The following is a 24,395-nucleotide window of genomic DNA, read 5'->3' as shown; positions in this document are numbered from 1 at the left end:
TGTGTCCCCTAAACATTATCAGAAAATTACACTTTTCTCTCATGCATTGAGAAACTGGACAATATTTTGGTTTTGGCAATGCAGACCTATTGGCTTTGCCACTGCTTTTTTGCTGGTGCTGTTCAGATCGCCAAAAACAAAAAAGCGCAATGATGCATATGCACTATGTATAATCCTGCATGTGATCTTTATTACATCACGGCGGCTCCAACATTCAGTAAATGCAGAGATTAGAAACTACAGACATTTTGTTTTCATTTCCTGCTCCAAGATGGCAGACCCCCTTCTTGGGAGGGCATTAAATTGCAGTTGCTGGACCCATTAAAGAATAAAAAAAAATGCACACATAGGGAAAGCTGAAGGAAAGAAAGTAGTTCAATGAATGTATGTAGTACAAAGGTTAAAGTAATCCAATCAAAAAGATGGTAAAGAAGCTTTGCTCCTTGGGAGTTAGAGAAACAAGAAGAGGAGAGGATAAACCACCAAATAAGAGGCAAGCAAATTAGATTAGGTGAGAAAGCCAATCAACAGTGAGTAGTAGGCTGACCCAGATCCTACTGTAAGTATTGTATTGTAATTGCATTTACATAGCACTTACTACCCCTGACGAGGCGTCAATGCGCTTTTTCGGCGAGTAGCACACTACTCCGGAACCCATAAAGGATTAGTGGTGAATTAGTATAGTGAAAATATGAAAGTATTGAGAGAGTCCACAATAGGTCTTTGATAAGAGATAGCTAAAAGAGGTCCATAGGTGGCATTTAACAATAATGCACTATTCCTGTGCCTCACCAATATGCCTGAAAGGGTCATTCACGGAGGAAGACTGATCCGTACAGCTCCGTTTGTTAGCCCAAGTTCAGGCCATCCCTTTGCCAATTAGAAGTTTTACTCAAGGACTAAGCAAAGCATAGTTTGAATCCAGGAAAAACTGGGCTGTGGAAAACCACTCTTCTGTTCAGGGGATACCTCATGCCCATCTTCGTACTATTGTGGGTGCAGAGGGGCACTTAATTTATGTGGGTAACATGATATTTTAAGGGTGAAGCAAGAAGGCATGGTGTCTCATTTAAGATGAGGTGCAAAGAGTAATAATGGGTTTACTGTGTGTGCATGGCTGGACATGACGTTTAACACCTGATTTATGAAAACTTCTATTAGTGATGCAGAAAGGAAGACCACAATACTGCTATTTTTCTCGTTTAGGCAATTATACGTATTTTCAAAAGCGTATTTTCAAAAGTTGCCTTGAGGTGCTCAGGTGTGCCAGTAACATGTCACAACCAAATGTTTTCATCAGAAATTCCACAAAATCTCCAGATAGATTTAAATTGTTGGATATTCCAGGTGTCTTGAGAAAATTTCGGTGGAAATGCTTCCGATCTGGAACTTAAGGAAGGGGTCAAGTCTTAAAAAGTTTGGAAGACCCAAGAAATGTGATACCTTTAGAATTACGGTGAGCATTTTAAAGGGCTTTGCAAATGTTGTGAAACTGAGGTACAGAAAAAATATTATTACAACCCAATTAGAGCCATACTTACAACTAGGCCAATACCAATTACCAATAATCAGTCGGTTGGCAGTGTAGAAGGTCCAATCATTTATTATAACAAACAAACTATGCCAGAGGAGCTCCTTGCGACCTAACCCCACGAGGTCCGCCAAGAAGACTGTTGGCACATTGTCAGAACATCACATATATACTGTTACATTTCGAAACCGTTACCCAAGATGGAAAAATACAAGTTGGTACAGGTTGGTGCAGAGAGAAAGACCATATATGGGAGACAAAGCACTCTTGATTTAGCTCATCGCATTATAGCAAGGTCGCGAGGGTGACTCCCTTCAGCTAACTCCAAGAGAGTCCGTGCAGCACCCCTCGGAATGTGCTTATCCAGCCTCCTCCTTCTACCTATAACCTTGACAGGCCTAACGAGCAGAAACAGCAGTTTGCAACATTTGGGCTATTCCTCAGGGGAACAGCTTTGGTAAAATACAAGGATAGGGCTTGCTAATGCAGGGATCGAGCGAGGCCACAAAATGGCGTCGGTCGAGTCAAGCAAGTACAAAAGCGTGCAATGTAGTGTATGTTAATTCCTAAATCCTGCTTTTCGTGTGTATATTAGTATTTGCATTTCTTCTGTATTATTCTAGATGCATCACGCTAACTACAAACAGCGACTATATGGTTCGCTGAACCGAAAGTCAATTCCGGTTCCTCAAACCCCCCTTTAAGCGTGATGTAGCTAACTAAGAGGGGATCCTAGTCTTGGAAAACCTCCTCATCAATGGCCATTAATTCATGAATCTCCTGCTGGAGCATCTGAATTTTGGTGGGGACAGGGGCAGGGACGCACATGGCCGTCACCCTAGTGGCAAAATAGGAGCAACAGGCCGGACCACATTGTACAAGGATGCAACAGGTGAAAATGACACCGGCTGCCCCAGCCAGTATCAACAACAATTTCCAACCCCATGTTGTCAGGAGCCCCCAGAACCAACCAGACAGTGACCAGGACCCATTATCGGTGTGCATTTCAGCCGCTATGCGATGTAACTTTTGGATAGCCAAATGGACAGTGGGGGCGGAGTCTGGAATATACACGCAGCAGGAGCTGCCAATCACCCGGCATGCCCCACCTCGATCAGCCAAGATAACGTCCAGAACCATCCGGTTTTTGAGCGAAACGAGTCTTGTCGCTTGAAGCTCAACTGTTATAGTAGTCATGATGTCTGTGGTGATATTAATGACATTCTCTACTATCCTGGACAACCGCCTAATTTCTCTGCTATTGAATATGGGTCCCTAGAAAGGGACCAATCCTTTGCTAAAGTCCGTAAACTGTTGTAGGGAGGTGTCAGTTTGATCAACTTCTGTCGCTATGAGCTGTCTGCGCTGCCTATTGGGCACTGTTCTAGCGGTATGGAGTTGGTTTGTTCTATGATAGTCTGATGGTGCAATGTATACAGGCGGGTACAAGAAGGACAGATAACACTGGCCTGCCCAACCTCGTGGCAACCAAGTGTAAGCATTTTCCCCACATACAAAATACACATTTGGTGGTGTCAACAGTGGCGGGCTACTAAAGATTTTCATGCGATAAGAATAGTTACAGACACTGTCACCAACCTGTACATGCCCCATCCCCTTTACACAGAAATCAGAAGAAGTATTAAAAATGGGAATGGGTACAGTACGCTCACTGGTAACATTTCTGACAACAAAGTGTTGGAAATACTGCGAATGATTAAAGTTAGCAAAATCGTAGAGTTCATCTTTTAACCAGGTACTATTCTCGTTCTCGGTATACAAGTTCATACAGGCTGCTGGATCCAAGGATCCCTGTCCCCCATTTCTCTCTGGGTCAAATCCCTGATGTTTTTCGATGTATGCTAAGATCATACTGTAATCCTTCTCGGTGTACTGTTTGGGATTTTCTACATAGTGATTGTACATAGCAGAAAACATTTTAAGCCATGCTTCACAACTTCCTAAATAGGACAAGGGCAATGAGAGAAACAGGTCATGTTTATGCATAACAGATGGCAAGAGCCCACAAACCCAACAGTCGGTGGTGTTGGTAGCGCTGTGTGTTTGATGAAGCATTTCTACGAATACATTTTTCGCATAGGTCTGGCGATGTCATTCTTTGTGGGGTGCTAAGGTGAACATGAAATGTTCAGGTGGGGCAACAGTAGAAGGCAGAAGAGTTTGCAAGGGGTATTTATATTCTAAATATATGAATAAGCTCATAAAAATAGCTAATATAACTGTGATTACCAACACAAAAGCAAATTTGACCCACGTGGTCCATGTAGAAAACATTGGTTCATAAAATGGCAAGTATCGTGGTGCAATGGGAAGTTCTTCTTCGAGTACAATACGACCAAAAGGGTACATTCCTAGCTAAAAGTCCAAAACTAAACTCGGGCCTAGCAGTCCGTCCTGCCAGAGGGTTCTTCTCCCTGTGTCCGTCAGAGTCTCACAGGCAGACCCCTATCGTTCATCTCAAGAAAACAAAACGTCGTGGTCAAAGGGATCCTTTTGTACAACCTGGCTGTTCACAAATGTTAGTCTTTCTTTCTGAACAGAGCACAGTAACAAAAAAGTTCCAGCTCTCAACGAGTTCAGTCCAGTGTCTCGCTCAGCACCTCAGACCCGAAATCTAGCAAACCCTGTCTATTCAATCAAGTCTTTCCTTATCTCCTAGCAGTAGAGTCTGAGGCGCCGTGATGCTTTCTTGGCCGTAGGTTGTATCGCACATGACCCGGAATTTCCTGATCAGGAAACAGCAGAAGGTATCTCTCCTTCATTAGAGCTTTCGCTTGCTGGGGTATCAATGACAGGATTCAGAGCAATTGCAGATTCCGCAGAGACCGGTTCACCCGATCTCGTCACTCCCTCTTCTTGCCTTTGTTCTACCTCGCAGGCGTCGGAAAAGGGTACAAATGCAGTGGCTCTCTCGGTTTCCTGGGTCAAAATTCCCCCAGAGCGTCGCTGATCATAAGGAAGCGGGAGCGGCAACCTTTTCAGATGGGAGACATGTATCCAGTGTTTTCTCCCATCCACCTTTACAGCCGTCCGCGTTGTGAACAGAATTTGATGCGGTTCGGACCACCTTGGAGCTAGGCTGGAGTCTCGGTCGAACTTCTTAACCAGCACTCACTGGCCAGGTTCCAATCGACGTCCGGGGCCCTCTGGCAGAGGCTGCAGTACAGATGCTACCTGCTGATGAATAGAATGGAGATCTTTATTCAGGGCATACAGGTAATTGCTCAACATAGGATATTCAATATCAGAAAAGGACGGTGGTCTGGGTACCCCTCATATATTAGCTGGTCGTCCGAAGGTTATCCCGTAAGGAGGAAGACCAGAGCGAGAATGAGGGGTAACTCGCAATGACATGAGGCCCAAGGGCAGGGTGTCAGGCCATTTTAAACCCGTGCTTTCCTGAATCTTAGCCATCTTCAGTTTCAGAATCCCATTGTATTTCTCCATGAGCCCTGCTGACTGGGGGTGTCGGGCTGCGTGGAATTTTTGTTTTATCTGTAATCCATCGCAAATATGTTTAACAAGGGCCCCATGAAAATGCCCCCTATTGTCCGACCAGATTCAACGGGGCAAACCATAGCGTGGTATAAACTCTTTAAGAAGGGCCTTTGCTGTAGCCAGGGCAGTGTTCTCTTTGGTGGGGTAGGCCTCAACCCATTTGCTGAAAGCACAAACCACTACTAATACATATTTCAAATTGTTGACGCGCTCCATGTGGATGTAATCCATCTGGAGCACTTCAAAGGGTAGCGTTGGAGGTGCAAAGTTCCCACTCAGAACATTTTCTGCCTTCCCCGGATTGTGTTGTAGACAGACCATACAGTATTGGACCAAACGGACAGCAGTCCTCGGTATGTTAGGGTTATTCCATACTGGGTCTAACAGGCCACAAATACCTTAAGCTCCTACATGGGCAGGACCGTGAGCCATAGTTACAACGGCCTGCACCAATGCATTGGGCAGCAACCATCTCTGTTTTTCTGTCAAATCAACCCAACAATTATTCTCGTCCAATCTTCCCACTTCCTTTTCCCAGCGCTCTAATGCAGCCGGGGTGGCCTCCTTCTGCAATTCTTTCACACTTTCTATGGTACTATCGAACAATTCAGATTCCTCCACCCACCTTGCAGAGGACATTACAAACATAGCTGACATTAGAGATTGGGCTGTCTGTTTGGCCACCTGGTCTGCGAAAGCATTCCCTTCCCCTACTTCATCCACCACTGCCTTATGTGCACTGCATTTTATTATGGCTAGTTTCTTGGGTAGACTGAGGGTATCCAACAACCGTAATACCAGGGGACCATTCTGTATTTTCTGACCATGAGAAGTGAGGAAGCCCCGTTCCCTCCACAGCCGCCCAAAACGATGGCCCACGCCGAAGGCGTATTGGCTGTCTGTGTAGATATTAACTTCGAGCCCTTCACTTAATTCACAGGCTCGTAACAACGCCACTAGTTCAGCAGCTTGGGGCACTCGAAATGTTTCAACTACTGTCTTCAAGGTCGTGATTGCATATGCTGCTGTTGTTGTTCCATCTGCTAATTTAAAACAGGACCCATCCACATATAACTCCCTCTGAGGGTCAGATAGAGGAATGTCGGTAAGGTCAACCCTTCCCTTCGTTTCTTCTTCAGTTCGAAATATGCAATCATGTATATAATTGGTAGTTTCACTTGTAGGGAGTGGTAGCAATGTAGCTGGATTTAGCGTGGCACATCGTGTAATTGTGATGTGTGGAGCAAATAGTGTCAATTCATATCCAGTGAGGCGTGCGCTCGTAAGGTGCTGTGTCTTAGTTTTGTTTAGTAATGTGTCCACAGCATGCGGCACGATCACTGTTAGGTTGGAATTTAGAACGAGTCCTTCTGACTGCCGGATGGCCACCGCGACAGCTGCAGTGGCCCTCAGGCAGCTAGGAAGTGCTCTGGCGACATTATCCAATGTGGCTGACAAATAAGCGCAAGGTCTTTGCTTACCACCAAATTCTTGCGTTAACACTGAAAGCGAGCAACCGTCGACCTCATGCACATATAGTACAAAGGGTTTACGGTAGTCAGGAGTACCCAAGACGGGTGCAGAACAGAGAGCAGTTTTAAAGAGTCAAAGGAATGCTGACAGTCATCCGTCCAAGGGAGGGGTTCATGCACGTCTTTAGTGGTTAGATGCAACAAAGGTTTAGCAAGAAGAGAAAAATTGGGTATCTATTGGTGACCGTAAGACGTGATGCCAAGGAAGGCACGAACTTCGCTCTGAGTGCAAGGGACAGACATGTTAGAGATGGTAGTAATGCGTTCAGGAGTCAATCGCCTACCCTCCTTCGACAGTAGATGACCTAGGTAGGTTACCTCCTGTCGACAGTATTGGAACTTAGACAAGGACACCTTATTCCCCTTCGCCGCCAAATGGTGCAATAATTTAACAGTGGCAGCCTTACAACCTTTTTCTGTGTCCGAGGCGATCAACAGGTCATCCACGTATTGCAAAAGCACGTTGCCCTCGGGCAAGACTAGATCGTCCAACAGAGCCTTAAGGGCCTGACTATAGATGCTCGGACTTTCAGTATAGCCTTGAGATGCACGACAGAATCTGAAGCTTCGGCCAGATAACGAGAATCCGAAGATCAGTCTGCTATCGGGGTGGATAGGGATACTGAAGAAAGCATTCTTCAGATCTATGACCGAAAAATACTGAGCAGTGGGCGGAATCATCGTAAGGATAGTGGTGATGTCTGTTACCACAGGGTACTGCGGTACAACAATCTTATTTACGGCTCTCAGGTCAATCACAAAACGATAAGCATCACTGTCTCCCTTTGTGCCAGAATCAGAACTCTTCTTCAAAATTGGGAGAATCGGGCTATTACAAATATTAGCAGCTGTCTCCTCCACTACCCCTTTATCAATGAGATCCTGACTAATTGAAAGTAAAGCCCGTTCACCGGGTGGTGAGATCTTATACTGCGGTATGCGCTGTAATTTTGCGCCAGGTTTCAACGTGATATGGACTGGTGGGATGTCCAACTTACCCACGTCCGCATCTCCTGTTGCCCATAAAGCAGCGGGGATGACATTAAAGTCAGGGGGAAGAGGTTCATTTTTAGCAAAACATTGTTTCATGCAGTCAGTGTGGGGTTGAATCGTCAAATAAACCCCATCAGGGGAGCAGTATATTTTTGCATTCAACCTTTTCAGCATATCTAAGCCCAACAAATTCTCACCACAATGCGAAGTTAGCAGAAAAGGTGAATCAACAGTAGCGGGACCGATCGTGAAGGGGAGTGGTTTAGAGATGGGACTGACTACTGGGACTCCTGAAAATCCCACGGATACATTATTTTGCCCGGACAGAGCCGCCCCTGGAACCAATGATCGAGCAACTGAACTATTCATTGCCCCAGTGTCAATGAGGAAATTCTCAGAAGTCCCCATCAATTCCCCTCTCACATAGGGTCCTTGTTGATTGACTGGGATCGACACTTGGTCCCTACTCTGTGTCTGGCTGTCCTATGGGTGGACATACCCATCCTGATCCTCGAATGAGTAATCATCATGATAATATTGTCTACCTTGGTGACCATCAAAATGATTCCGTTCGGACTTGCCTGATGCCTCCTCTCTGTGCATATCACTCCGGTCTGGGCCACCTCGTCCTCGCCCTCGGATTGCGCCGTTCTGGGCAAGTAATAACGGACACTGCGCTTTCCAGTGTCCCTCCTGCTTACAATAGGAGCATTGGTTTATCCCTATAGTCGGAGCTCCGCCTGTGCCTCTGCCTGTTCCTGCCCCTCTGGACACGGGCCCTCTGGCTCCTTTTCCTCCTCCTTGTCCTCGGACAACTTGCTGAAGCAGCACCCGCGTTTTAAGATCCTTGGCCTTTTTCTCTACTTTATCCTTGCTTTCGTTCTCCCTATGCTCGTAGTATTGGGCCATGCTTAAAATCACGGAGGGAGTGGAGGTAGTCCAGGTACTTTCTGCGGCCTGTAACCGCGCAGAAATTTCCGGTGCCAAATTGGTAACAAATCTATTCACGAACAACCTAATTCCGCCTTCCGTGGCTAGGTCCTGCCCACTAAAGTCAATGAAAACCCCTTCAAACCTAGTAAAGAAATCGGACACACTTTCGTCCTTTTTCTGCCTACAGGTTTCAGTTTGTCCCAGTCAACCTCCTGTGGAGGAATCAGGGTATGCATATATGCTATTATTTTTGTTGGGAAAGAGGTGATTTCGTTTCTAGGCTTATCCCCAGGTTTTTGATCTCGGTCCCAATCCTTCAACTCGTCCCAAGTTCCCCCTAGTTCTGCAGCATGATCGGCGTCATGCACCTGCCGCCATATATCAACAGGATCTAGTAACCCAAAGAATAGCTCGACATCTGCCAGGGTCATCACAGCCGAGGCCGCAGCTTCGGTCAGTTCCTTGTAATAGGTGGTGGGATTCTTGCGGGGGTCAGGCAGTTGGGATTTAAGGGCAAGAACCTCGCATCGCTTCCACGGAGTGTACACCCATTGCTCCTGGAACTGGGCCTATACTCGGGACCTTATCACTTGGTCAGCATTATCACATGCTTCAGGAATTTCGGGATGAAAAATAGGGTGCACTTCTCGCATGGGATGCTGGGAAGTCCAATTGGGGCTTTTTATGAACATTCTGCCTCGATATTTCACTAATGTGTCGACATTCTTGTATACCTCCTGTGGATCCATATTAAACTTATGAGTCCAGTCTCGGATGGTATACAGTGCCCGAGGGGCCATCCCATCCCAGAAACATAGTTCCCAGGCCTCGATGAGGTAACAAGACATCTGATATAGTGCATGCTGCTGCATCACCAGCTCCAAATCTTTAATAGTGCTCCATACATCAGCTACTGTGTATATATTGTTCTGCATCCATTTAGCTGCCTGATCTGCTACTGCTTCTTTTTCGCCGTACCCTACAGACGCTCTAGTGAATAATCGTTTATTGCCCAGACCTCCCGGCTCCCCCTTCGGCGTTTGCCCCAGATCTCCGGGTGTTGTACCGGCTGATTGGGAGGTCCATATGGGGCTTGGGGTTGCTAACACCATATGGGACGTTCCCGGGGGTTGTCTGGGATCAGGGATGAGGGTAGCCAGGTCTCTCATTGAGGTAGGTGGGGCACGGGTAGTCCTCAGGGAGGTGGGAGGCACGTGTTCCTCCGGTGTGGAGGCTTGGGGTGCAGCCACCATCTGAAAGAGCACCGCGGGGTATATGCGTTGCGGTGCATACGGTGGGGGAGGTCTTTTATATAACAAATCCTCTATTTCATCTTCTGCCTCATTCCGTGTCACATAACTCTTATCTACTTGCAACCTGAACTGTCTGTCTGCATACTCAATATTTTGCTCAGTCTTATTCTTGTCATGGGCAATGGCTTTCTGAGTCTGCCCTTGCTGTATTTTCAGGAGTTTTTCAGACCGGATGCGTCTCCGCTTTGCCTCCTTCTGCCATTTATTAAGGGTATCAAACATGGCCTGTCTACTTCGTTTAGCAAACAGGCGTTCTTGCAGATACTGGATCTTTTTCTCATCAAAAGACCCGGTTTTTGTCCATTGCAGTTCTACATTATCTTTGGTGTATTTGTTCCACAAGGTATTAAAGAGGAGGGGTCCTATCCCATGCTTGCAATACATATCATGGCTGGGAGGTCCTTCCGGAGGGTCTGGCTGGCTTTCATCCAACCTCGTGCTCCCTTGGTGAACGCAGCCAAAGCATAATTTACTAAAGCACGGCATCGCCCCTTTTTACCTAAATCGAGCTGAAAAGGAATCAAGAATTGTTAATCACAACACTCTCATACACATGGCCATGTCTGCACTCAAATTCACTCTTACACAAATAAAACAACCACAGCACGAAAACAAATCTTCAATTTACATCAACATGAAAGACAAAAAACAACACAGATATTTGCAAACAAGAGGTGGAGCCCGTCGACTCCCACCTATGGAGAACCCTTTTCAGAACTTCAAAGCTCAAAAATGACAACGTTCAACAGTCTTGTCCTTTGACTGCCTAGAGGTAGCCACACAGGTTTCTAAACCACAGACCGACCTACGGGCCATCCGACAGCATTCATGGTTCACCTCCCGAACTATTCTGGCTAAGCCCGCTTTGTCAAGCGCCGCTCCAGATCTGTCCGAGCGCTACCCAATCTCAGCCGCCGGCGTTCCCGAGAGCAGTCCGGCCTGGTGAAAACCGCAATTTACACCAAGGCGTCTGGTCTCAATCTCTGGTTACTTTCATAATCCAAAACAGGGGCGTCCGCATGTGCAGTTTCAGTGCTGCCCCGTCAGATCCCCTTTTCCAAAGTTCTCCATGACCAAAGGTCACCAAATGCCAAGTCTCAAATCCAAAATCCGAAAGATATCCAACACAAGACAAGACACTCACCTGGTGCACGCAGGTCTGATAATACGCTCTTCACTGCCAATTCCCGTTAATGCCAACGTGGCTGGTTCTTGGGTTACACCCGAAGGACTCCGGTGTGGGGTCACTAGCAGCTGAGGTTCTCGCGATCGGGAGAGCGGAGCAGACCCCCAATTTCTTTGGTCTATTCTTCAACCCCCGATCAAAATCACCCCTTTCAATGTCCAGTTTCGTTCTGATTACAGAGGGACGACCCCAACGCGGAGTCCCGGCGGAGTCGCCAACTGAGGTACAGAAAAAATATTATTACAACCCAATTAGAGCCATACTTACAACTAGCCCCATACCAATTACCAATAATCAGTCGGTTGGCAGTGTAGAAGGTCCAATCGTTTATTATAACAAACAAACTCTGCCAGAGGAGCTCCTTGCGACCTAACCCTACGAGGTCCGCCAAGAAGGCTGCTGGCACACTGTCAGAACATCACATATATACTTTTAGATTTCGAAACAGTTACCCAAGATGCAAAAAATTCATGTTGGTACAGGTTGGTGCAAAGGGAAAGACCATATATGGGAGACAAAGTGCTCTTGGTTTAGCTCATCTCATTATAGCAAGGTCGCGAGGGTGACTCTCTTCAGCTAACTCCAAGAGAGTCCGTGCAGCACCCCTCGGAATCTGCTTATCCAGCCTCCTCCTTCTACCTATAACCTTGACAGGCCTAACGAGCAGAAACAGCAGTTTGCAACAGTTGGGCTATTTCTCAGGGGAACGGCTTTGGTAAAATGCAAGGATAGGGCTTGCTAATGCAGCGATCGAGCGAAGCCACAAAATGGCGTCGGTCGAGTCAAGCAATTACAAAAACGTGCAATGTAGTGTATGTTATTTCCTGAATTACTGCTTTTCGTGTGTATATTAGTATTTGCGTTTCTTCGGGATTATTCTAGATGCATCACGCTAACTACAAACAGCGACTATATGGTTCGCTGAACCGAAAGTCAATTCCGGTTCCTCAAATATCCACGAAGAAAAAACTTTATGTGTGTTCACTACTATTGCCATGCTAACTTCGATGGCTCTCCCTGAAAGACCAATCATATTCCTACTTCGCCTTACACTAACAATGGCAGAAATCCATAAACTGCAGTTATAAATGCTTTTTTAATACAGAACATTATAGAGACCCTATTCCGTGAATCAAGCACTGGAGTGACTGATTTTAGATGTCACTTTATGAGTAAACGATGAGTCCACTTCAACGATTCCACAGCCCAACATGAACGGAGAAGGTGTATTTACACTAAGGGCCCGTTTCCGATGCAGTTTGGAAATCTTCCTGACAGAATGGGTTTGGGAATGGTTTCCGGCCGACTTGGATCGGGAGAGTCCGACCTACTGAGTACGATGCATCCGGATGCTTCCAGATACGATTCAGTTGGACTCCCATTGACTTCAAAGGGAGCCTATGTTCCGACCGAATGCATAGGCTTTCATTTAAGAAAGGGGTGGCAGGGGAAAATTGGGCACCCTGTGGCAGGCACCCCTTGCTGCCTGCCACACTGTGCATGGCTGGTAAAGGGGGACCCATGGGATCCCCCACAGGCCCGAATGGGAAGGCTCTGGGTGCAGAGGGGGCCCGGGGCCCACTACAGGCCCCCAAAGTCTGATTCTGACTACCGATTCGAGTCGGACGGCACAATTAGGTAAGGCAGTCAGAATCCACCATCTTACTCAGTCATTCGGAAACGCGGCCCGTAGAGATGCACAAATCTGCTCCGTACGGCTTGGTCATTCCAAATGACGCCAGGTTCGGATTGGGGTATTCCTAATGCTTAATCCGCATCGTACTTGGTCAGTTGGAAACTTTTCCGAGTCAGTCAGAAAGACACGTTCCTGATCCGATTCGGAGAGAGCAAATGCTGTTAGGAGGGTTTCCTAACCGTATCAGAACCGGACCCTTAGTTGCGTAGGTACATCCTGAAAGAGGTATTTCTTTCTAAAAAATTACATTGTCTGTGACATAGTGTACCGCACAGCGAGGTCCATTTTTTGGGTGAACATCCAAATTAGTTTGAGGAAGTGTTGGTTACTTTTAGCATGGCAATGTCATCCTGGTACTTCAGCTCTTACATTGCTGGGTGCAGATGGCAATGAATTTGTTTTTGCCTATTTTTAAAAGTCACCATAGAATTACATCTATGATTTGATCACATTTTCAACTTATTTGGAATTGATTGAAATACCCTGGAGTATGCATCAAAATCTCAGCAAGTAATGGTTTCCATATCCACCCCTGCTGCCCTACACGTACGTGTTCCAAGGGTGATTTGCAAGAAGGAGTAAGTGTGATAAATACATGTGGTAGCACACTAAGTTAATTTTCCTTTTTTTCTACATCGGAAAAGTATTGCTCATGGTGAAGAAATAGATAAGTCACATCAGGGTCTGTAGTAAGAGACAGCTGCTGATTGAAAATGCTATATAAATCTAGCTTTGAAATTAAGGAATTCACACCAAAGGCAGAAGTAAAACAAAGTAACTCTGAGAACAATATTGTGAATTGGGCTCTCCCTCTGTTTCTAAAATTATCGAAATTTACTCCGAAGGTAAGAGCAAGTTTTTAGGAGCAAATTTAGGATTATTGCAGGCACGTTTTGTTGATTGGGCTTACCAATTCTTATTACAAAATATGGATGTAAAGGTGTTTATCTCGTGTTTCTGCTCCTCTACAGCAATACATTTAGCATTAGTTACTTGACATTCATGTTGTCATGATATTTTTGTCTTAATACTGTTACTCGTTATGCAGAGACAATGTTTTGCCAGATACCTAATAGTTTTGTCTTGAATTACTAATAGGTTTGTATTAAATTGTGGCTACACTGTTTTCACCTAACCCGGGTTACTAATTGCCTTTGCTATTATAGAAGGGGACACAGATGCTTGCCCAGCCACTTCTTTAATACCGATTGTGTGGGCACTACATGCATGCTGGTGCTATATAAAGGGGCAGTTTCATCATTTGTTTGGGGGTGTGGCCCCAGGCAAAGGAGGGAGTTCTTTGCCTATTTACGTTCTTCATATTACGGATGCAGAGACAAAGAGGCTGTCAGGATGTGCAGTGACTGTGCGCCACAGAAGCAGGACCGAAGTGGGAACCCAAAGCAGCTCTGGCAATTTTGTTCGACCAGCCCTTGGGTGGGGGTGGGAGGGAGTGGCTGTGCAAGTGTGAGGCACTGCTGCGTTTGTTACTGGGGGCCGATATTGCGCCACCGCTGTAAAACCAACCCTCAGTAACAAAACCAGCCCCACAGTGGCAATACCGGCTCCCACCATTCCAGCCTCCTGGACAATTGCCAGACGCTCGCTACGTCCAGTCCGGCTCTGCACAGAAGTTGCATGCAATTGTTGCATCGCAGAAGTGGCCCCTTGAAAGGGGGGCTATTGAATGTGTACTTCTCCCTGGAGCCGGGTGCAGTCAGTCACTGCACATACTTACAGGAGAATCTCTGCGCCGCTCCCCTTTCAAATGAAGGCCGCATTGCCTCGTGCACTGTGAAAGGCAAATAGTTGGCTTCAAACAGCCGGTCTGTCTCTCACTATAGTGTGTTCCCAGTGCAGGTATGGGTTTGCAGCTGCACTGTGAACAGAGCTTTTTTGTGATAAGGTGTACTGTCTAAACCTGCACCAGCGCACAGACTTAAGTGTTCATGGCTGCAGCAGTATCCCGTGCAGGTAAGGGCAGTGGGGCCGAGTTGGGGGGTTTCGACAGACGACCATGAGAGAAAATTAAATAAATTATTATTTTTCCCTTGTCGTGGTCTGTCGAAATCCCCCATCCCTCCACCCGGCCCCACCGCTCTTACCTGCATGGGCCACTGCAGCGTGGCGGCACAGAGTGGGTCAGTGAGTCATAATAAGACCCCATATCTCTTATTGTATTTTATGTCAGTGAGTTGACTATACCTTTTAAGAGGCTCCACTCTTTATGCTGACAAGATGGCTCAATGAGTTTAGCGCTTGACACTGACATCGGTAGTGATCTACAGGGTGCAACTTCGAGGCTTCTGCCTGTCCAGGGTCAACTAACTGAGCATCATTAAACTATGTAAAAGCCATACCTGTTATTTGCAGACTATGGCAGATGCCTGCTATGAAGAGCTGTATAAAACAAGCTGCTATTATTAGTATTATCAGTAGTAGGAGTTGTAGTAGTAGTAAATTCTTTATTGTAGTAAAAAAATTGTAGTTTAAAATTTCAATGATTAAAACTTACAATCGAACTTGCAACAATCATGTTCAGAATTAACACTTCATAGTATAAAATTCTTTATGTTTCCAACTTAAGCAATGATTTCCGTACATTATTCATCCATTTACCACTGTATCACTATTTTCTTTACTTCAGTCTATTCTTTTTCCAATGAGAAAGTGCTAATGTGCTAAATATGCAAAATATATGCATCTGGTTGACTGTAAGAGATTCAATACTTACACCTCCCAGATAAATGCCGTTTGTATTCTATTTTCTACAAAAATTTACATTTATACTCTTTAACCGTTTGCCAGTGTGTTATAATCTTCTTTGGCTCAGTCTCTGTTGATAAAATCTGTGTTGCTTCCCATTATTTGCAGGCATTTACGCTGTTAATGCTTTATATGCATGATCTAAAAATGTTATCATCATTGTTATTGCACTGTCTTCTCTGAGTCTAAAACAGTATCTAACGGTTTCAGTGGTATATTCTTATTTTAGCATTTACAAACCAAGGAGCATAAGTATATCCTCTGTATGGGCAACAGTTTAGGGCAGGTACATATTAAGTGTACAAGAGATTCAATAGTAGTTCTACAAGTTGGACTGCCTTGAAGTGCTGTGTTCCACTTCCCTTCAAACTCCCACATTGGTATATAAAGTAGTCTTAATCGTAAGAACTTCCTTTTTGTATGACCAGGTAGGTTTAATCCTAAATATTTTCAACTCTGTACTGTATAAGTATCAATTACTAAATCAGTATGATTGTATTTTCCAGCTTCTAGCAGGTCTTGGGCCTACTGTTTGGTAGTAAGCGTATTCCGTATTAAGTTTTTCCGGACAGCTCCGGTCATTTGCCCCAACTCCTATATGTCAGGCAAGTCATCAGATCCTAGTCCCATCAATGTAATACACCTGTTATTTGCAGACTATGGCAGACATCTGGTATGAAGAGCTGTATGAAAACAAGCTGTTATTATTAGTATTACCAGTAGTAGGGGTAGGAGTAGCAGTAGTGGAAGTAGTAATAGCAGTAGTATTAACAGCAACAACAATAATAATAATAATAATAGGATCAAATGTCTAATTCAAGGTTCATTTATATATTTCCATTACTTTCTCAAATTTGAAATGTCAGATCTGAGTGTGGATGCAACTACACTCATTCTCCCCATTTTTTAGATTTCCACTCTATGGGGGTGATTTAGATTTCGGCGGACAGTTTACTCTGTCACATTTGTAAATGCACTTGTAATATGTACTTGGGATAAATCAATCAATTTGTTTATGATTACAGAATTCCATGTAGGTCCACATAAACTAAGAAACCAACAGCATGATAAAATGGATTCTATTTTGATGATAAAATTAACATAGAAAAATATTCCTTCCCAGCAAGACATCGGGGACTCCTAGGCGGAATCCAACATTAAAAAGGTCTTCAGATTAAATATACATATATGTACATATAATATACAGTACAAAATGTTTAAAATGTCCTTCATGCCCTTAGTGCAAAAGTTTAGGAGGTAAATAACATAGGATAATATATCTACCCTAAAATACCTTCACAAGATAAAAAAAACAGTCATCCACCCAGAGCAAGTATTTCAGCTACTCCCTACATACCTAACGAACCTTAGTACAAGTTTAAAAAACACTTTAAAAAGTTACAAATTCTATGAAAAAAGATTTAATTTGGCGGCTCATAAAGAGATTCAATTAATGCTGAGGCCGAAAGAATAGATAGCTCTCATGCATTTTCGTCGACATGATAATAATACAGGGCAAATAAGTAATACATGATTAACATCTTGCAGGTCGTTATTGCACAAATTACAGATTAATATTGAACCATACCATTTTGCCAGTAAGGGATTTAGAGGAAGCATACCCTGCCTCAATAGTAACCAAAAACGGCACACTCCTTGTGGCAGTTTCCTAGAAACATATGCCTGCACTTTATTTATCACACAGCGTTAATAGCTGGATGGTTACCCATCTTTAAAGTGCAAGCTTCCATATCCCCACAGAATCTTAAATCCCAAGTGGCCTGTTTCAGGGTGGTCCTCCCTGATGCAGCGGAGCCGGTAGGTAACCAGGACTACTCTGAGCGGGAGCAGCGACACTACGTTGAGTGTCCATATACTCCGCTGCGGTCTGATGAAGCAGCACTTGAATCCTTAAGAGGTTGGCTGCTTTTCTCCGGGGCAACGTCCTACCAAGAGAAGAAGTGTTATGTAGAACCACACCAAACACTGTAATTAGTTTTCATTTAGTCACTAGCTCCTTAGGAATCGCCAACTGATCTATTAGAGACATTTTATAGGCGAGAAACATGTTGACCACTAATTTTGGTCAGATTAAAACAAAATAGTCCCCTCCTTCTTCTTTTTACTTTTTAATCAGGTTGTGACCTCTCCAGAATAAAAATAATTATAGGGGATTCCCTTACCTGTTTTAACCCACACACCACATCTACATCTTACCAGGCCTCTCACACCCACAGCACCTATACGGCAAGGAACAAAAGATCTCCGATAAAGAGCCCCTTTGTGGGTGCGGGTCGAGCATTGCAGCGCCGGCTCGACGAGGTGCAGACCCATATGATGAAGCATGACACCTAGCTTGCTGGGTGTGTGAGGGTCCTAGCTCCGAAAGGAGGTATTCCCCACCTCCCCACCCCTCTGAGTACTCACCAGGTGGCCAACTTGCCACCCAGGGACACTTGAATTATTATGCCATCTACATAAAGTAGACACACTATCTGTTTTCCCCCAATAACCGGGGCAATGCCCTAACTTTGGGCCAGATAATGAGGGTGATCTGAGATGTATAAAGAGAAAAGCAGGGGGGGCAATAAACATCCTTGTTTTAAACCATTTGTGTAAGGGATAGCTTGCTAAAGCCATCTTTCCACACCTATTAACACACCAGGTATCCATTTGAAGGGCACGGACTAACTCCAAAAGGGTGCCCGACACACCAAATTTTAAAAGCTTACTCCATAGCAAAATGTACTTGTGATATCCGTCACGTTTGTGACGGAGTAGCCAGTCCACCAAACTCTAAATGAGGCGCTATGTCTTAATGATAATTTTAAATGTGTGTACCTGTTCAAAATGGATGATTCCACCAAGTACAAGCGCAAGGATTTTCACAGTAGCTGAAAAAGTAGCCATTTGGGCCCTCCCATGCACCCCCACCCAACCTTGTCCAAGCCCCCCACCCTTGTGTTTTTGAGACCATTCTTTGGAGCCTGGCACCTTCTTATGAACTCACCCTAAGAGACACTTGCCCTGATTCAGCCTCATCATTAATCCGCTCACACAGTGTGCTTGTTTTGTTCCATGGCTTGTTCATTCAGTCACAAGCAGCGAATACTAGTCATGTGCCAAGTCAGTGTTCTGCACAAAATTCAGGGGTGCTCCACATTTAAAGCTACATTGCAAAAGTAAAAAGTTAATGTATTCTGCATTTATCTGCATGGAGTGTTACCGTCAGTCTTTCAGTGATGTGATGCAGGTCTGGAATATTCCTCTTAATCAGGTCAAATAAAGTGTGTGTGGCAAAAGTGATACTGCACACTTTTGTCTTTAAGATCTGCAGGTGGTTGTGAAAGTGTATACTTCCATTTGTGGCAGCTGCAACTTTTTGTCATTGATTCACTTTGGTGTTAATGCTCATAGCGGGATGATTCACTTAAGCATTCATCAGTATGGGAAGTAGTATTCCAGGAGTATTGTTTTACATACTCTTACTTGGCTTTGGGAATCGCCCGATATCTCAAACCCCCTGTTGGTGAAAGTGCAGAGAGGGGTAAATCCTTTCTGTTTTTTATTTGTTCTATAGTTGTGTATCAATATTCCCTGAATACTGCCATTTTATTACCATTTTAAATGTAAGAGTACACAGAAGAGTACTACAGGAGTACTACTTTACATAACCCAACATGCCTTTGTGACTAGGTCCTGGTGAATCTTTAAGATGACCAGTTATAGATGGATCTAGTCTCTGGAATATGGATTTTTGGACATACTTTGAGATGTTCAGAAGAAAATCCAGTTAATTATAGTTGCAATTTGGAACATGTTATTGTTTTCAAGGGTTAGATTTGTTTTAGCAGCTACTTTTTTAATAAGTAGCTGAATATCCCTTGTTTTACTCTACTGAAAATAAAAAGCGAATTTCATAAACGTTATTCCCTGAGTACTGAACCTTGTTAGCAACTTAGTATCTTCTTCTGAGTTGCTGGGTAATATGGAAGGGAAGACCGCCTTGGGAATTAAAAATATCAAATTGTTTTCTCCATCCATGCTATTGCCCCCCATTATGGGTTCTGGAGGTCGGAATCAGGAGCATCTATGTAAAACTGCACAGATTTCCTCATTACAGGCAGCTAAACTTGGAATCTTGTATTTTTCTCCAACACATATTTCGCCACAAGTTACATGGCAATAATAGGTGTGTCGTACAAAACGTGCTGGCTCGGTGATTCCAGTTGAAGTAGAAAAGCCTGTTTGCATCAGATTGATACTATGCCACAACTCGGTGTGAGGCCCTTAGATGTGATTTGTGACAGGGCCATAGAATACAAACCGAAGGGTACAACTGGATCTAGAAAAAACATTTTCAGTTGGTCATATGGAACTTCCACTATGGCTAAATGCAATTTATCTTTTACACCCTATCAGTTGCTAAAAAGTCAAGGAGCACATGTGTACATTTGAAGATCTCTTTTGTTAGGTTTTCTAGTTATTGCAGAATTAACCGCTGTCATGGGTGGAACAAAGAGGGGTTGATTGACTCCAAGGGTGCTCAAAGTTATGTGTGCCAACTTCAACCACCCCAGGTGGGTTAGCCAACAGCACTTTGCATTCAGTGACTTTTTAAATCAATAACTGCATTGATAAAAGTGAAACTACAAGTGCAACCTGCTCTTGGCTGCTAAGTCGAGACTGGCTGAAAGTGTCACCCTTTGCAACAAAAAAGAGAAACTACTGGTCTATCAATGCAATACCATATGGACAAGAAAGTGTCTGTGGTGGAACTGTATGTGTCATAAGAGAGGTAAATGAATCCCATCATCCCACCCAATGGCAGAGCTTCATCATCTGGGATGTATGTACCAAATGGTCTATACTCAGGCCGCACACTAGATGTAATCATGTGTTGCCTTGGTCATAAACCACCAGTGATAGATCATACCATCTGGTATAGAAGATGTGGTGAGCTTCAGATTTTGCAGTGAAAAACATGTGAGAAAAAAGAAGAAAATATGTGATATTTAAAATTGACTACAAGGATATTAAGAAACAAATTTATTAAGGAGATATCATAGTTAAAAGCAAGTGTAAACAGTTCAAAAGAATAACTGTTATAATTTGGAAAATAGGGTCTACATGTTTCAGCCCTAGTGGGGGATAACGACCCACTGGCTTTCGTCAGGACCACAATTACACTACTGCAAAAAATCAACGTGATGAATATATATATTTTAAGGTTCAATACATCCTACCATTCGTGTTATCCGAAGTGAAAGGTTTATGTTCTCAATGAAGGATTCTTTCCCAGCCTTTTGTGGGAGTATGCCTCACCTCGCCTGGCAACTGCTCAGGTGATGAGGCCCCGCTCTCTCCGTCGGTACCCCAGGCGAATCCTAAGCCGACACTATGATATCTCCTTAATAAATTTGTTTCTTAATATCCTGGTAGTCAATTTTAAATATCACATATTTTCTTCTTTTTTTCTCACATTTGTTTTTCACTGCAAAATCTGAAACTCACCACATCTTCTATACTAGATGGTATGATCTGTCACTGGTGGTTTATGACCAAGGCAACACATGATTACATCTAGTGTGCGGCCTGAGTATAGACCATTTTGTACATAAATCCCAGATGATGAAGCTCTGCCATTGGGTGGGCTGATGGGATTCATTTACCTCTCTTATGACACATACAGTTCCACCACAGACACTTTCTTGTTCATATGGTATTGCACTAATATACCAGTAGTTTCTCTTTTTGTTGCAATATACTGTATTCGCGGGGTTTGATACTACCTGGTCTTTAAATATTCCTCCCCCTATGACCCTTGTTTAAACATTGTTTTTTGTTCTGAAAGTGTCACCCACCACATAGGCCCGCTTGGCAAGCATTACGTTCTAAATCAATACTATTGCATTGTAACCATATGTGGAGTATTTTTCTCAGTCGTACCTCAAGTTTAAAAATAAAGGGGGTGACATTCTGTAACATGTTTTCTGCTTATAACAACAAACATACTTATTTGTGACTACACTGAATGCGTGGGCACTTTTATGAAGACAGTCATACAGTTTATCTTAGAGCATTGTCAATGATTAGCAGACCTCACCAGAGGAAACTCTTTGCAATGAAGTGCAGTAATGAGGTCACCAGGGGGTCACTAGTTACTGATTGACTTTTCCTAGCTCCTGCTTAACTTCCTCGCTATTCTGAATTGGCTTTAGCTGAGACCTTCTTTATCTGGTTCATACATGCTGTACCTTAGGCTAGGGGTGTTGTTTCGCTGATGCTCCAAAACTTGTCTCCGACGCCTGGCAGTGCACCTCTCTAAAGTGCCTCCAAATGTGACTGCATCCGGTAATTTTCCCAAAGCAATGCTGCGTATCATAATTAAACTGCACCCTGAAAGGCAATGCGCCATATCAAATTGACACTGAACCATGGAAGGCAATGCTCCATTTTATACTGAAAACTGCACCCTGGAAGGCAATACTCCATATCCTCCTGAAAACGGCACCTTGTAAAGCAATGTTCCATATCATACTGAAAGTGCACCCTGGAAGGCAGTGCTTCATATGATATTAAAACTGCACCCTGAAGGCAATGGTCCATATCATATTGAAATTACACCATGGATGGCAATGCTCCATATCATAATGAAACTGCACCATGAAAGGCAATGCTGTATATGATATTAAAACTGCAACCTGGAAGGCAATGCTCCATATCAGATTGACACTGCACCATGGAAGGCAATGCTCCATATCATACTGAAACTTCACCCTGAAAGGCAATGCTCCATATCAAATTAAAACTGCAACCTGAAAGGCATTGCTCCATATGATATTGAAACTGCACCCTGGAAGGCAATGCTCCATATCCTACTGAAACTGCACCCTGTAGGGCAATGCTCCATATCCTACTGAAAACTGCACCTTGTAAATCAATGTTCCATATCATACTGAAAGTGCACCCTGGAAGGCAGTGCTTCATATGATATTAAAACTGCACCCTGAAAGCAATGGTCCATATCATATTGAAATTACACCATGGAAGGCAATGCTCCATATCATACTGAAACTGCACCATGAAAGGCAATGCTTCATATGATATTAAAACTGCAACCTGGAAGGCAATGCTCCATATCAGATTGACACTGCACCATGGAAGGCAATGCTCCATATCATACTGAAACTTCACCCTGTAAGGCAATGCTCCATATGAAATTAAAACTGCACCCTGAAAGGCAATGCTCCACATGATATTAAAACTGCACCCCGGAAGGCAATGCTCCATATCCTACTGAAACTGCACCCTGGAGGGCAATGCTCCATATCCTACTGAAAACTGCATCTTGTATAGCAATGTTCCATATTATACTAAAACTGTATCCTGGAATGCAATTATCCATTTCAAACTGAAACTGCACACAGAAAAGCAATGCTACATTTCTCACTGAAACTGACCCCTGGAGGGCAATGCACCATATCCTACTGAATACTGCACCTTGTATAGCAATGCCCCATATGATATTAAAACTGTACCCTGGAAGGCAATGCTCCATATCATATTGAACCTCTCCCTGGAAGGCAATGCTAGATATCCTACTGAAACTGCACCCTGGAGGGCAATGCTCCATATCCTATTGAAAACTGCACCTTGTATAGCAATGTTCCATATCATACTAAAACTGTTTCCTGGAATGCAGTGCTCCATAACATATTAAAACTTCACCCTGGAAGGTAATGCTCTATATCATATTGAAACTGCACAATGGAAGGCAATGCTCCATTTCATACTGAAACTGCACCCTGAAAAGGAATGCTCCATATCATATTGAAACTGAACCCTTGAATGCAATGCTCCATATCTTACTGAAACTGCACCATGGAAGGCAGTGCTCCTTATCTTGCTGAAACTGGACCATGGATGGCTGTGCACCATATCATACTGAAACTGCACAGTGGAAGCCAATGCTCCATGTCAAACTGAAACTGCACCGTGGAAGGCAATACTCGATTTCATACTAAAACAGCACCCTGAAAAGTAATACTCTATTTCATACTGAAACTGCACCCTAGAAGGCAGGGCAACGGCACAAGGCAGCACACATGGAAAAAGCTAAAATGAGGAGAAATAATGCATTTCTCCTTGTTTCGCCAATTTAAGACCAGATTTTCCCTGGTCTTAACTGTGGCTCTGCCGCCTATTTATACGCTACCTTGTAAATAGGGGGCGGTGTCAAAATTAATGGGTGTTGCGGTGGAACGCCCTAGGCAACACCTACTGCCCACTCCTTTCACGCTAAGCATAGCGAGAACGGGGGCCTTATTTACAAGGCAGATTTAAGGCACGTTAAGTGGCTTAACACTGCCTTGTAAATAAGGCAGTGTCCCTATCACCACCACAACATCATAAAAAGTGACGTTGTGGTGGCGATAAGGGCTTGTACATATGCCCCTAAGTGCACTCTTCCATATTGCCGGAGCACTCTAGAATGTAATGCTGCACATCCACATTAATCTGCACACTGTAAGGTAATGTGCCATTTCTCAATTACATTGAACTCTGGTTACTATCACTCCATATAAACTAGCACTGCACCCTTGAAGGTAACATGCCCTATCACACTGTCAGTACACACCAAACGCATTAGACACAAACCCAGAAGGGAATTTATTGTGTTTCACTGTCACAACACCATACAACATATGGTTTTGTATTACATATTGCCACTCTACGACATTGCCCCACATCATATATTATATTACTCCAATTGCACTCTAAAAGGTAATGCCCCATATCATAACACCGAAGCACCATGAAGGGTATTGTTCCATATCTTCCTGCTAATACACCACTGACAATGACATTGTATAACAGTGCCCCAGCATGCGGTAAGTTAATATTGCTCCATATCACACTGCTG

General features: G+C 44.0%; 1 protein-coding gene and 1 pseudogene across 1 annotated transcript in view; one reads left to right on the top strand and one right to left on the bottom strand.

The window, feature by feature from the left end:
* Nucleotides 1-24,395, top strand: part of UBASH3B (ubiquitin associated and SH3 domain containing B) — an 806,096-nt gene that overhangs the window by 3,025 nt on the left and 778,676 nt on the right. The gene's annotated exons all lie outside the window — the stretch shown is intronic.
* Nucleotides 2,264-3,901, bottom strand: LOC147732450 (uncharacterized; annotated as a pseudogene).

The sequence above is a fragment of the Lissotriton vulgaris genome, chromosome 2_1 (genome assembly GCF_964263255.1).
Source record: "Lissotriton vulgaris chromosome 2_1, aLisVul1.2, whole genome shotgun sequence".
In the NCBI taxonomy this organism is placed as follows: Eukaryota; Metazoa; Chordata; class Amphibia; order Caudata; family Salamandridae; genus Lissotriton; species Lissotriton vulgaris.
This window is presented reverse-complemented; position numbering and strand designations above follow the sequence as displayed.